The sequence below is a fragment of the Nipponia nippon genome, unplaced genomic scaffold (assembly GCF_047370975.1).
Source record: "Nipponia nippon isolate SJK-2023a ecotype South Korea unplaced genomic scaffold, ASM4737097v1 scaffold_3, whole genome shotgun sequence".
In the NCBI taxonomy this organism is placed as follows: Eukaryota; Metazoa; Chordata; class Aves; order Pelecaniformes; family Threskiornithidae; genus Nipponia; species Nipponia nippon.
The window spans coordinates 96,785,482-96,801,147 of NW_028262347.1; positions in this window are offsets into that span (position 1 = coordinate 96,785,482).

Sequence of the window (15,666 nt, forward strand, 5' to 3'; positions counted from 1 at the left end):
AATGCAAAACAAGAAGAGCATCTGGACATTTTTTTAGTATCATCAGTAAAAACACTTCTCTGCAGATGGAGGGCTCAGGGGCTCCATCTCAGCAGGGCTGACCTCACTCAGCCACTGAGAGCTAGCTCATACCACAGAAATTAATTTTACTTCCTGTAGTTTGGAGAAGGGTGACACTGAGTTGCTCCTGCTCCCAGCCATGCTCCTCCTCTGCCCACCATGAGCCAACCCACACAAAGTTCAAAGGAATGGGCTGCCATTGTCCCTCCTCTTAATAACAGCTTTGGGTCATTTTGATGTGTTTTCAGCTTCTCTGTGCTTAAAGTAAAATTTCCCACCAACTAATCGGTGAAGTGCGGCATTTTCTCTGTACAGCTCTTCTGAGATAAATATCCGTGACCCTGCCTTTGTTATGGGCTAATTTCTCCACGTGCATTTGCATATATTACCGCCGACCACAGGCACACCTAGCCTTTACTTCTGTTGCTCTTTTGTACCTGAGTAAACTTCTCAGAGGCTCCACTTCCCATCTGGTTTTTGCTACAGTCCCTAGTAAACCCACTGCACTCCTGCAAAATGTGAATGAGACTATTAACATTTCTATTGCTTGACCAAGCGTGTCTGCATACTGTATATTCACAAGTAGTGCCAGGGACATTCCTGAGGAAAGTGCAAACTTAAGTGGAGCGAAAGGCAAGTGCATACCACATACACTTTCCCAAGCTGATGAGAAATATGATATTGTACTCTTGGAATAATGATGTTTGTGTGTACTTAAAGTAACTGCTGTAGATGAACACTATAAATTTTGCCAGCTTGGAAAGGGACTACAGGAAACAAGCAGAACATTACACTGTAGTTTCATGAGAGCTGATTGTCACACGTGAGTCTGGAAACATGGCAGACAAAATTATTTGAGATCAGCTTACAAAGAAAAACAATTACCCCTCACGTTAGAGAGGGTTTACTGCTTGAATCAGACTTGACTCTACAGAGGCTAGAGCCATTGCTAGTCAACTGAGTCAGCAATGGCCGAAGTGAAAATGATAGGTCAGGGTACAGCAAGCACTGTTCAAGCTGTGCAGCCATTCCAGATGGGGGTTTAAAGCGCAGCCTATGGAAAATTACAATACTGCAGACACGTGCTCAGCAGACTCCAAATACACAGGGAAAACTTTGCTACCACTGTGTCCCCACACAGTATATTGGAAATTATGCTGGATGTCCTGCAAGAGAAATCCAGTGCAAACACTGCATGAAATTGGACATTTTGTGAGAGTATGTCCTAGTGCTTCAAATGAGCAATAGGTATGTGGAATTACTTGTGCCAGAGGTTCCTGTTACGAGTGCCAACAGAAATAGCCCTAGATTCACTGTGCACATAGCTACATATACTGTTAATGTTGCTGCTGTATCAGGAGAGCCACAAGCCATTGAATTGATGCCAGTCATGAGCTCTGCAGTCTCTATACTACCCGAATCTGCTTATTTGCAAAAACATTGGAATTTTGCCAGTTACAGACCTGAGGTTATGCCTAGTGAGCTAGCTATGGCACTGAGCTCTTCTGCTTGATTACCTGCTTGTAAATACGACTTTGGGTTCTGCAGCTGCTGAACACACTGCTGTATTTAGCAGCAATGCTAAAGGCAGGCAGTTTCCTGCACTGAATATGTAAATAATAAATAGGTGTATTACTTCAGCATCAAATATTAGTACATCACAGGCTCCAATTTTACCTATTTTGACTCTGAGTACTGAGAAAGTATTGTGCAAAACATTTGTTTCCAGAGTTCCAGTTCAGCATCTTACAGCGCCTGTACAATAAAACTGTATCACCTGTCATTTTCCATGAGAGGTGCTGCATCACAAAAGCTTGAAACAAACGTCCAGAATGACATTATCAAAGAAAGCGAAACTTCTGACTGGTGCTCATCAATAGTGGTGACAAGGAAGAAGACTGGAGAGATTTATCTTTGCATGGACTTGAGAGCTAATCTAAGTTATAAAGATTGATAGTCATCACCTGAACACTGAGAAGCTGCGTTTGCAAAACTCAATGGTATAAAGGGCCTCTCTACCCTTGATCTACATTATGGATGAAGAATACTACAGGAGGAGAACAGAGACCTCACAATAGTTAATACATGATGGATTTTACCCCTGTTTTATACATGCATATTAATAGGCATGTATCTACACCCATTTCTTGTCACAGAATGATGCCCATGATTCTCAGCTGTCAGCCTTGCAGTTATACTGGAATGGAAGAGCAGAAGCTGAGTTTTACCAGATTCCCCTTCAGCAGACAGCGAATGTCTGTCTTTTCCTGGGCACATCAACTTTCTCCACTGAGACTGAAACCTGACCTAGACAATGCTACTCTCCTTAAGGAAGTCCCAGCACCACAAGCCCCACAGTTCTAACTCTTGCATCACCATAAGAGACATCGCACCTTGACTGTGCTTTCTTGGTGGAGACATTACGAGCACTAGTTTGCAGAACCTCATGCTTGTTTTTGAAAATGCTGCATTAGTAGTTTCAAGATGCCTTGCAGAGGGATCTAGATAGACTGGAGCACCGGGCAATGATTAATGGGAGCAAATTTAACAAGTCTAAATGCCGGATTCTGCACCTAGGATGGAGTAATGCTGGGCACAAGTATAAATTGGGAGAGGAGTGGCTGGAGAACAGCCCTGCAGAAAGGGATCTGGGGGCGCTGGTTGACAGCAGGCTCAGTATAAGTTAGCAGTGTGCCCTGGCAGCCAAGAGGGCAAACTGCATCCTGCGGTGCGTTAAACACACTGTAACCAGCCAGGCAAAAGGGGTGATTATCCCACTGTGTTTAGTGTTGGTGTGGCCTCACCTTGAATACTGTGTGCAGTTCTGGGCCCCACAATTTAAGAAGGATGTGAAGGTCCTTGAATGCATCCAGAGGAGGGCAACAACGCAGGTGAAAGGGCTGGAAGGAATATCCTACGAGGAGCAACTAAGGACTTGGGACTTGTCTAGTTTGGAGAAAAGGAGGCTGAGGGGTGACATTACTCTCTACCGCTTCCTGAGGAAGAGAAGTAGAGAGGGAGGTGCTGATCTCTTCTCCCTGGTATCCAGTGACAGAACACGTGGGAACGGTTCAAAGCTGCACCAGGGAGGTTTAGAATGGACATTAAGAAGCATTTCTTTACTGAGAGGGTGGTCAAACACTGGAACAGGCTTCCTAGAGAGGTGGCCGATGCCCCAAGCCTGTCAGTGTTTAACAGACATTTGGACAGCGCCCCTAAAGACATGCTTTAATTTTTGGTCAGCCACTAAATTGGTCAGGCAGTTGGATTAGATGATCATTGTAGGTCTCTTCCAACTGAAACATTCTATTCTATTCTGCACCTTGAGTACTGTGTTCAGTTTTGGGCCCCTCACTACAAGAAGGATATCGAGGTGCTGGAGTGTGTCCAGAGAAGGGCAACGAAGCTGGTGAAGGGTCTAGAGCACAAGTCTTATGAGGAGCGGCTGAGGGAACTGGGGTTGTTTAGTCTGGAGAAGAGGAGGCTGAGGGGAGACCTTATTGCTCTCTACAACTACCTGAAAGGAGGTTGTAGCGAGGTGGGGGTCGGTCTCTTCTCCCTAGTAATGAGTGATAGGATGAGAGGAAACAGCCTCAAGCTGCAGCAGGGGAGGTTTAGGTTAGATATTGGGAAAAACTTCTTCACCAAAAGGGTGGTCAAGCATTGGAACATGCCGCCCAGGGAAGTGGTTGAGTCTCCATCACTGGAGGTATTTAAAGAACGGATAGATGTGGTGCTCGAGGACATGGTATAGATGGACTTGGCAGTGATAGGTTAACGGTTGGACTCGATGATCTTAAGGGTCTTTTCCAACCTTGACGATTCTATGATTCTAAAACACCTGAAAAACAGTTTTGAAAGAATAGTGAAAGCACTTGTGTTACTTATGTTGTGACTACAAATGCTGCAGGATTACGGGACTGATATTATCTGCCCCTGTCTTAAAAGCAGACACCACTGTATTTGCATACTTAGACAACCTGCATAGTTGAATCCTTACATAATGTTACAGAATGCATGTACTACAGAAAAATGCAGAAGTAATATTTGGGACCTCAAATTCAGATACCTTACAGATCACCACTCTTTGATCAATCAGAAATGACTCGGGTAGGTGAGGATGTGAATCATCTGATTATCAGCAAACTGACCTGTGTGGAAGGAACTGAAAACATGATGACTTTCCTCGTTTGCGCTACTGCTCACTAGAAGCCTGGAGAGATGCTGACTTGGCATCATCAGTTGCACAATTACCAGTATGCTACCACAGCTGCAGGAGAGTGATTTAAAGGTGTTTGCTTAGTGGATAGGACAAAAAAACCCCTTGCTTTACGTCCTTAGCAATCCCAAATGATACCACTCCTAAGGGTAATACCACAACACTTCAGAATTCAGAATCAAATTTCCTTATATGTGATTTAAAGTGATTGACTTACCATTCCTAAATGCTTAAGCAGTAAATCTCTTAAAGCCAGTACTAACAGCTATCACCTTTACAGCTCCATGGCACAAGGATGGAGATGCCCACCACACAAAGGCGTGTCCCCTGCTCTGCATGATAGGCACGGGGCTTGTTGTCAGAGTTGATCCTGAGGAATAAGGTCTGTCCCTTCTGTTTGCTTCTAAGGGGTCTTGTTGCCCCTGGGGACCAAGAAAGGAAATGGGATGTTGCCTCTAACAGTTTTATCTGACTGTCCCCAGACATAACAGTATGCAAGGAGTAATATGCTGCTCTGCTTATGGGACAGAGCAAAATACATGGTCCCTTTCCTCAAGGCTTTGCAGTAGTGTCAGCTCCAGATGACATTCTGGTCAGAGGGGACAGTGCAGCCCCAAACCTCCCTAAGGACTAAGCCAGGACTCTTCACAGGAACAGCAGAAGCAAGAGACTCTCTTATAGAAGCAGCATTTTGACAAGTGCTATAGTATGGCACAAGGTCAGTCATCTGTGTTATCATGTAAATCAAACAGAATTTTTAATCATCTGCTCATATGTGCTGTTGCCTGGGAAATTTAACAAAGATGCAGAGCAGTACAATTAGCTGAGGAGAGAAAATAATGAGAGCGTAGTTGCATTTAATGAGATCTTAGTTGTATTTCAAAACCTAATTGTGGTCCAGAGCAATTGGCTGACTTCCTCCAGATGTTACTGAGGTTTTGCTCCAGCAGGTGTCCCTGTGATACAGGGTACCCCCACGAAGGACCCGCCATCTGTTTTCTCAGAGAGACAGGCAGCCCCTGGGTGTTATGTGGCATTTTCCTGTGTGTCAGCCCCAGCTCTAACATGGGTGAAATCATTACAGAGTAGCTGGTGGCAGACAGAGTGTTTTTTGCCTTATAAATTCTACTTTCAGTAACTACCTCCAGGCTTGGAGCAACAAGGGCTCTTCACACTGCTCTCTCTGTACAGCGTAATAATAATAATAATTAAAAAAAAAAGCTTTAATCATCTGCCTGCAAAATATCTGCCGTGATAACACATTTAACTAGAATGATAGTGCCTGCAGGATGCTTATGGCCAGTAGGGCACCCCACGTGTCAGCTAGGGTATGATCCCCATCCCCTGTTTGGTAAGGAGAGCTGCTTGGGGAGGACCAAGCTGCTCTGGTCCAGGGAGCTGTTCTGTGCCGTCCCTCTGTGCCTCAGCCAACAGCAGAGGGATTACAAGATCCTGAATTCATCGAATTCTCTTAAGGTCTCCAGCTGTACTCCATCTAAACAAGACAAAACTGTAGTTGCCTAATCCATAGTTTGTACATGTACCCTAGTGTGTATGTGCCTGCTTCTTGTTTGGAGTATGTACCTCCTTTTTGGGTATGCTAGTCACTAAATGTATTTCATCAGCAAAGCAGCAGAAAATAGAGCTCATAAAATTGGGTATACATCCATGGTTAGGCTGCAAACAGGATCAGGCAGGCTAGGTGGCTCTTCTTGGCCTTTGTTTCCTGATATGTCAATTAAGAACAGCAAGACCTGCCTTTCTGCAGGCTGGAAGGTTTGATTTGGGCACAGACAGTGCATAAAGCAGGCTGAGATCGATGCTGCCTTCGTAGCTGCTCGCTGCCAGCACTGACTGAGGATGCTGCCTCAGCAAGTGTAAGCAATGGCACGTGAGCCATAACGTGCCAAGTTCTGGCAGCACAAAATTTGCTGTGAGTGCCTCAGATATAAGGAACTACAGAAATGGTAAGCAGTCTGTTCACATTAGATGTGACATGCTTATTTCTTTGGTGTTGGGGAAGAGATCTCGCTTCCAGACACTTCAAAAACAACACAGGGAAAAGCAACTACGAATGTAAGGCTAAATGTAAGGCTAAACATAAATTGACCCATCCCTACGAAGCTCTTGGGCCTCAGCTGCTGTTATACTCATATGCCTAATGATGTTGATTTATGCCAGCTGGAGTATTGGCCCACAGTGCTGAGAAGAGCTAGGAAAAATAATGAAATGGAGATGTTTAACCTAGTATTTTTTTCAAATAAGGAAAAGGATTTAATCTAACCACAGCTGGATGTTTGCTCAATTTTAGCATGCAGATTTTACACAAATAGACCATTTCTGAGAACTGGCTACAGTCAAGTGGTTCCCCCTCACCCTGTCTCCCCTTCCTCCTTTGGGTTGATAAAGTTTAATTTAGTTATTTGAGAAGAACCATTTTAAGGTTCCAGAATATTTTTGCTGTAATTAGAGGGAATCCTGTTTGCCACAAGGCCTGGTGCCATGTGACCCGATGCCACAAGGAAATTATTCACTTGTCTGAGCTGCCATGCAGTATTCTCTATGCACTGTGATAAACACACATAAAAGAAGTAAAAGGGAAGGTTTTGCTGTCTATCTCAGGCCCTTCACAGCCACTGGCAAATTGCAGCAATCATCAGCTCCTGCTCAATTGGTATTCAGGACCTGTCACCATTCCCCCAGCCTCTGACGCTGGATACAATCTGCCATTTAGCCACCACAGTGGAGCATGTTTCTCAAGCCATTACAGCAAGCTCTCAAGGCAAAGGGAAAGTTGGCTCATGAATACTAACATAACTCTCTGTCATATTGACCTGTCTGTGTTCCTGTAACCCAAGAAAAAAAAAAAACCTTACCCTCCAGGCATCTATTCACCATGTCACATTTTCCTTTTGAAAGCTTTTCAAGGTAAGACATCCAATTTGCTGCCGTTTCTTTCTCTGCAACCTGATAAGAACTGATAAAATTACCAGGCACAAAGACTCTCATGAAATATTCCCATTTCTCAGCACACCCAGGAGTTATGCAAGGACAAACAATTCTTAGCAAAAGTGTCACATCTTGGGGGACATCATGGTGCTTTGGGAGGCTATGAAAAAAGAAAAGCTGTATTTGATAAAACAACCAAACCTCACAGAATAAAGGGCTCTACAGGAATCTGGTCAAAGCCACCTGCACCTGATTCACAATGTTCTGGCTGTCTAAATTTAGGCAGATAGAGTATTTTTTTCCTTCAAAGACATCAAAGCAATTGGTAAAGCACTAGCTGTCACAACAGTCCTCAGAAAAATGCATTATCTCTACCTTAACGCAGGGGGGAACTGTGGTAATGAAAGGTTCAGCAATCAAATACTGAGTGTGTAAGGCATAAGGCTGGTATCTTGAATCTATCCCTCTTCTGCCCTCTAAAGTAGTCATTAGTTTTTTACTCATTTTTGAACAATGTAACTCCTTCCATGCCTGGAGACTCTGACAAAGTCTATTCTTACTGTGTCTACTTACTTTTGCTACTCAGAAGCTGGGAACACTGAGAATTCTGCGAAAAACAACTCGGAAGGCAAGGCATTTTCAACTCTCATTTTCAGTGTGCACAAATATTGGTTGAAGGCAGACACGTTTTAGACAAACTGGTGGATTTTGGGTTTCTTACCCAAACATTGGGTCAAATTCTGGATACTTTCTTCAAGCTCATTCAAAGGCCTGTGATTCTGAAACCTGGGATATCTGCATTTCCTTCTCACATAGTCCTCACAGCCCAAAGGTGGGGCCCTGTGTTGTGAAACTGACCTTAGTATTTCAATGCATGCATGGGTCTCACTCCAAACTCAACGGACAGTTGAGTCACTCGGACTACCCCAGAGTGTCATTTCAAAGAAATTACATGATTTCTCCTTTGACTGTGGGGGTGAAGGTTTGTGTCCCCAGAGCTCAGCATGCCTACAAAAGGTCACAGGTGAAAGCTGGCTGAACAGCGTAGGTCAGCTTGGCACCTCTGGAGCTGGTAACTGGTCTGGATGGAACTGCTGCTGGACCAGCCCAGGATCACAGTACCAGGCTGACTGGAATGTTTATAAAACCTTAGGAGCTTTCTACTAACCCAGCCCCTTACAGCTTTGGTTTAATTACAATGTCATACTCATTAGATATTTTGTATATACCTGAATTCCTAAGGTCTTCTTACTGCAGGGGCTATTATTTGTATGGTTTTGCTGCTGAAGTTGCTTGGAAAGCATGCGTGAAAATTAAATGCATTGGCAATATTAATAAAATGATTAATTTTGGTTTTCCCACAACAGGTCAGGATTTGATACTAGTTTTCTTGAAGACATGTAACATAACTTGTTTTATGCAAACTGCTTTAAATCAGCTTGGTTGAGATGAAAGACAGGTTTTAAACTGAGCTCAACTTCATATATGGCTTCTGGTGAAATCTGCTTGCTCTAGTTATATAGGTTGACCCAGGTTTGAACACTCCTAAGCAGTTTGGTCAGCAATACAAGAAAAAGAGCAGTTATTACATCTGAATGCTAGCTCATTTTTTCAAAGTTTGGATGTGGGACCCTTTTTCAGGGACATCTCTAATTTGTGGATACCATGTGATATATCCTCATGCTGAAATATATGGTAAAGGCTAAATGAATTTCAGAACGCATTCAAGTCTTGATGAAAAGCAATGAGAAAAGTCATGTTTTTAAAAGGGCCAAGATGGGCGTCAGGTTGTATAAGAGGCCGCTCTCCTGAGCGAGCCTGGTGTGGCTTTCCAAAGGCATCCTCCTGTTTCCAGGCAACCAGGGCTGCGCTCCTGCCTCTTAAATTGTAACCGTCACTGCACTTTGCTTATTAATTCTTCAGTAAATGGAGGAAAGTTCCCATTCCCTTTGATGGCTAATGTACTTCATGGTTCAGGAAACAGTCCTAGGTTTGGTAGTTTCTATTTAGAAGCTCAGACCTAAATGAAAAGGACACTGAGCCATCCAGGACTTGGAGGTCACAGGAGGATAACAAAGTTCTGACTGGTTCAACTATGTGAGCTGGGAAAACATTTTCAGATTTTATTTTCTATGAAGAAAAATATATGACCAGGTATTTGGATTGACTAAAAAGCTTTGCTAATGTTTGATCAGATTGTTTCTGGAAGAAATTCTCCTGGAAAAAAAACACTTCAAGATGAAGACATTTGGTTTGATGCCTCCAAAATGAGAGGCTTAATTCTTTTTCTGTTTTAAAGCATTTCTTGCTTCAGAGGTAACAGAAATTTTAGTTTAAATTTGGCAATGATTTCATTTGAAGAAAGTGTTTAACTCATTCTGAAATATTTATTATTTAATATTCATTTAAAGCCAGCAAAATGAGAGAGCCAATTTGGGTCTTTCACAAACCCCTATCAATTCATCATGTTGTGAAACACTCTTCTACTTTTATTTTAAGCAATTAAGTTTTGTTTTGCTTTCTCCTCATATCACCACCATTGCCCTGTACAAAATAAGGTAATCTGAATAAAGAAGTACCACTACTTTGTGGGAGGGGAGGAAGGGAACCGACTACATTTGGAACAGATGCCCAGATGCTGAATTTAGATAATCTATTAATGTATTTTCAGTTTTGCAATAGAGCAGCTGAGGGCTAAGTGACCATTACAACCCAGCATTACGAGTAACTGGAATAGGGACCCAGTCTCTTCAGTACCTTTCTGGTGCCTTACGGGGTGTTCTGCACAAAACTAACTTACCTTAGAAATCAGCTGTTCTTATTTGTCATAAGGCACAAAGACTTGCATTTTTATTGCAACTTGAGAGCAATGCTGAATGTTTTAGATTCAAAAGCAAACCACATGGTTGGGTCTAGTTTCTTATAATCACAGCTTCTTTGTCCTTTAGATCATTAACTAAACTGGGATTTTGTGGGATAGCAATGGGCTGCAAACCATACTGCCCACAGAGAGACTCTTTGGTGGTTTTCTAACCATGAAATGTTTGAGAGCCACAGAAAGAAGTGGGGAAAAACTTCAAGCAGGCAAATACATTTAAGTTCCATGTCTCAGTTGGCTCCACCCCTTGTTCACAAGCAATAAAGATTTCAAGGAAGACAATGAGAAGCAGCAGTTCAGGACAGCAGTAAGACTACTGCTTGCTGACACCAGTTTTCAGCAGGCTTTAAAACCATGGAGAAATGTAAATGGGCTGGCTAATAAAGAATAAATGTAGAACCAATTCATCACCTGGTGTAAATCAGAGCATTCCTACTGAAATAGAAGTACATACATGGCTTATGCTTTGCAAAACACCTGAAGTGGAAACATAGCCTCAAACAAGGAGCTACAAGCCCTGAGATAGTGATCATTTGCTGAAGAGATTTACAGCAGGAAAAGACATTCTGTTTTAATCTACTACAAAGATCCAGTTAAGTCATTTTTCAGCGACAATTCAGCTTGATAATTATCGTGTTGTGCTTTGCACATGCCTACATGAAAAATAAAATAAAAGCTAATTTTAGAGTCCTCAATCAAGCCCACAGTTAGTCCTAAATCTTGATGAGCAGCTCCAGTTATTATCTTCTATTTTTAAAATATTTTGATTGATTTTCCTATTCTAAAGAACTAAACTGTAAATCATTTCTGCTGGTTTCAAAGCTTTTTCTTTTAATCAGTATGAAACAAATGAGCTCTGACACAAAGACAGAGAGAAAAAAAATCACCAAGTAAAACCAAGTTCTCCCTGTTACTGGAATCTTCTGCCTGGAGAAAGCACTCCCTGTTGTCAAATTGCTCAATATGAATCTTTTTCTGAAATAATGCTACTTCTCCACTGCTGTTCATTCATATTCTTTTCGGCTATCATATCTGTCACAGCAATAGCTAACAGCCTTGGTCAATAAGACATACAGAACATACTTATACATGCATGAGGGCCTCTCATGGCCAACGAATGGGCATAAGCCTGTGAACCGCAGAACAGTCCCCTGTGGTACCAAGCATCCTGGCAGAATCGGTCTTGTCCACTGCAATAGTTACGCGACTGCTGTACACTATTGAGAATACACACAATGAACACTGACCCCACTCACAGGCAAGAAAAAACATGTCAGGAAATGATTTTCTACTCATTATTGAAGTCCTCAGTTGGTATTACAGTTCCTCTGTGAAAACCATGTAGTGAAGAGGATGTTCGGGGTCTTTAGAGACCTCAGTCACAGGCATGGTGGGAGATGCAGACACATCCCAAGTACGAAACGGGTTGGTGCTCCCCAGCTGGGCAAGCAGAGGCACTCACCTCGACCTGCTCTGGTCTCTCCTCACCACACCCATTTTAAAGGGACGACGAGGGTGGAAGGAAGACAGGCACCTCCAGGAAGGAGTTCAGGGGCAGAAGCTGCGTGGGAGCTCACGAGTCCCAGTGGGAGTGGTGCTGAGGATATTCCTCTCTCTGTATCAGTGACATTTCCCTGCAGGCTAGCTCAAGTGCCTGATTTTTCCAGATGCCATTAGCTGCTGTTTAACCCTTCCTAGGCTTTGCACAGGCCACGCAGGTGGCTGTCTGCCAGGCAGAAGCTGTTCACTTCAGCTGGAGTCTCTGTCACCATTCACTAGCACAGCTTCTGGCCTTGGCTATTTTGTTATTCTGGCCAATATAATAAAAAGGTGCTTGTAAGAGAAAGGTAAAGATTACTAAGTCAGGCCATCCTTAATGCTAATGTCTTCATGGAGATTTATGGAAATTTTGCCTGTCACCCTGCAATCAGACATCTACTGGAAGGATGAAGAGGGCTTTAGCCTCTTGCTCCCTCTACTGTGGTACACACCGTCCTAGTACAGTGCAGTGCTTCCAGCAATAGGGACCAGAGGAAAAAATACATTAACCACTGAGCACTGGGCTTTCCCTTGTCCCAGGGGGGCATCTCACCCATCTGCCGTGGTAGAGGCAGTGCCCTAGCCACACACCTGACTGTTTCCCTCCCACCTTTCCCATGGGATGGGGGCTTCCGTGGCCTTAGCTCACCACAGGATGATAGATGTGGGCTCTGTATTTTGTAGCAAGTCCTAAAGGCACGGAAAGGGTAAGTCCTCTCTTAATTTTTAGCTGCCTATCATCATTAGAAAGCCTAAGTGTCCCTAGAGTATTTGGGGCAGGGAGGAAGGAATCACAAAAAAACCCACAAAACCCAAAAAGCTGAACAACTGAAGCCAGTTTTCATATCATTTTGAGATTTTCACTTGGGCTATTTCAACTTGTAAACCTCCAATTTTTAAAAAAGTAACAATAACTCCACATTCCCTTTTCATTATGTCAGCTGAATGCCTGACAGATGTTAAACATTATCTGCTTTTTGGCTTTCTACTTTGCCTAGTTTATCCCAACCTGTGAAACCTCAAGGGCATAAAGCCTTATAAAAATAAACAGCACCGCTAGCAAAACTGTCATTCTCAAGAAGAACATTTGCCTCATTAAACTGCAGAATTTCGAAAACCAATGAAATGCATTTTTATGAAGAGCAGGAACTTCTCTATTAATGAAGAGGGATGTGGAGAACCTTCTCTCCTAGATCATTAATGCCAGTCAATCTGGCAAGGATTTACATCAGAGACAATGAGGAAAGACATGACCTCTTCTCAAGAAAATCTGATCAGTGCAAGAACACAGTTCTGGGACACTCACCTCCTGCAGCAAACCAGCTTATGCACTGCGGGAACTTCAAACTGTGTGACCAGCGTGGTCACAGAAAGGGTGACAGGGCTTTGCAGGACTGATCATGGGATTAGAGGTACATTAACGTTTCCATATTTTGGACCATTACTTGCTCTTGGTCTCAGCAAATGGGGGTACAGGAGTAATGTGAACAGGGCAACTAGACAAAACTAGTAGGAGAAAAGAAGCTAGACTTGCCTTCTCTTTCTCCGGTTAAACTGTACAGCTAAGAATTGACAATGAAGTCCTTAAAGTGAAAGAGCAGCTGGATCTGATTCTGGAACAATCCTCATACCCAGCAGCACACCATCACCTTGCCTTATGTAGGAGGCAGACCAAAAAACCCAGACAGATCTTGGGATGAAATGCAAGGAGGAAGAGCTGGCTGGCTTACATCAACGGATGGAGAGCCATCTGAGGGAACAGCTTCTTTTCCTTGGAGTGCTGTGCGGCTCTACAATCTGTTAGTCCACCTGCATGTGCCAAAATGCTCGTTAATGTTACTCCAAACAGGATACACATTGCCTGAAATATTAAGCCTCACGCAAGATCACCGTCTTACACGCTTATGCTAGAGCTAAAGAAGAGAACGATGCTCTTCAGGCAGCAGCATCCAAAATGAACTCACCAGGCTCACTGTAACAAATAAACATGCCTATTGAGGATTGGCTCCTGCCATTAAAATTGCAGGCATGCGCTGGGTTCATCCTTAACTGCTTGTTGCTTCCTGATGATTCCTTGTGCGAGACAAGCTCCAATCTGTGTTGCAGCATGAATCATAATTCACTGTGCAGTTTATCCTCTGAGGCTTGTTTTTTTAATTCCACACATCCTTGCTTTACCTTCTTCTAGTGGTTTAAGGGTTTTTCATGCCTTAGGGTTAAAAAATGAAGGTCTGGACTTCCAAACTCATTGCAGACGTTATTAGTACAACAGCAAGAAATGAAGTATAGCTTATTTCACCTATTCAGATTTAAATGCATTCTGCTTCCTTCATAAGATTAGCTGATCAAAGGGCCAAGCATCAGTCATTGAAAAATACCTTAATTTGCGATAATGTGAAAAATATAATGAGCTGTAGAAGCTGTGTCTTGACGTTCCCTGGGAACAGGAACATATGGCACTTTGTCCCTCCCAAAATGCTGAACACTGATGCCTACCCAAAGCAGGCTGAGGAACCATGTATTTTCCCACACACACAACAGATCACCTTCTCAGAAAGTCACTTGAGGAGCCACCATCAATTAACAGTTATATCCGAGAGTGTCAGACCCTCGACCTGGAGCAGCAAATAACATAAAGAAGACACCCCTGTGTCAAGATTCCCTTGTGATAATACAAGGATAGCCTGCATGTATTTTATTTATCTTTCTCTTGAGGAGCAGGGCACCAGCCCCTGCTGAAGTTGCTGATATTCCTACATGCTGCAGACTTGCTGAAGATTAGGTTTCAGCTCCTATTGCCTACACAATCTGTTCCTGTCCCTGCTGGCTCTGTTTCTGCCTCCTTTCTTGCTCTAACTGAAGCCTGTTGCACTCCCAACATCACAGACTCAGCTTTCTCACCTACCAGTGTATTTTACCACTCCCTTTTCCAGAAACTAGGAGCATGATGTTGAAGCATGCTGCCCTTTGGCTCTGAAGCAAGAATTAACCCATTCTTACAATGGCTTACAATGACTCTTCAACTTTGTTTGGGACTGGTAGTCTGACTCCCATGTGAACTTTCACTTGTTATCTGCTGCATCTTTCCTGTCCCCTCAATGTGCTGTGTGGGAAACCTGGAAGAGGTACTTGCTTCCACCTGTGGGCAATCACGTAGCTTTCTGGGAAGACTGAGGACACCACATGTCTATGAAAAGCCATGAGCTAAATGCTGAGGGCCTCTATTTTTCAGAATGTATAGACTTTCTTTCTTGGTCCTTCACTATCCCCACATTTTGCCACATCCCGAGGAAGAGAATTTCCTCTAATTCAAAGGTACCCATGTAATAGTTATGTGGCTGCCCCATCCTTCCCCTTATTCAGAGATGCAGCCTCTGGTCACCTTGCCTCCTCTACATGGCAAGGTCTCCCTGCTGACTTGGTGTACAAAGAGAAGTGCATATTCCTGCAGCTCTGTCCCTTTGAAGCCAGCACAGAGGTGCAGAGGGGAGGGCTGGAAGCCCACTGAGCCAAGCAGCCATTCCCCACTGCCACAACCACATGTGCTCCTCCTCAAGTCACAGAGGAGTGAAAAGAGGACAATGACCCCAACTCTTTCTTAGGCCTCCTGTCTGCAAGGTATGATTTGTTTGAGATTGAGAAGGTCCTTCAAGCTTTGGGACAGGTGTTCCCAGGGCAATTGATGGGTTTGCGAGAGACGATTCTAGTACCGTTCAAGTAGGGTAAAAATGCAGAGAAAAAATAGCAAAGAAAAGAAAGCAACTTCACTCTGGACCTCCAAGCTGTGCACCCATGACTGTAATTAAAAGCAGCAACTGACTCCTTCTGCCCACTCATCTTCTAACAGCATCTCTCACCAAAACCACACACAGCCCTGCAGACTTGGAGCAGGGCTTGCAGCCCAGACAGCTGCTTTCCTTCAAGCCTCAGGTAAGCGCCAAACCCATATTTGACTTAGCCCTGTAGATTTACATTGAACATCTCCAAAGAGGAACATGGTTAATGGGGAAAAAAGAAATAG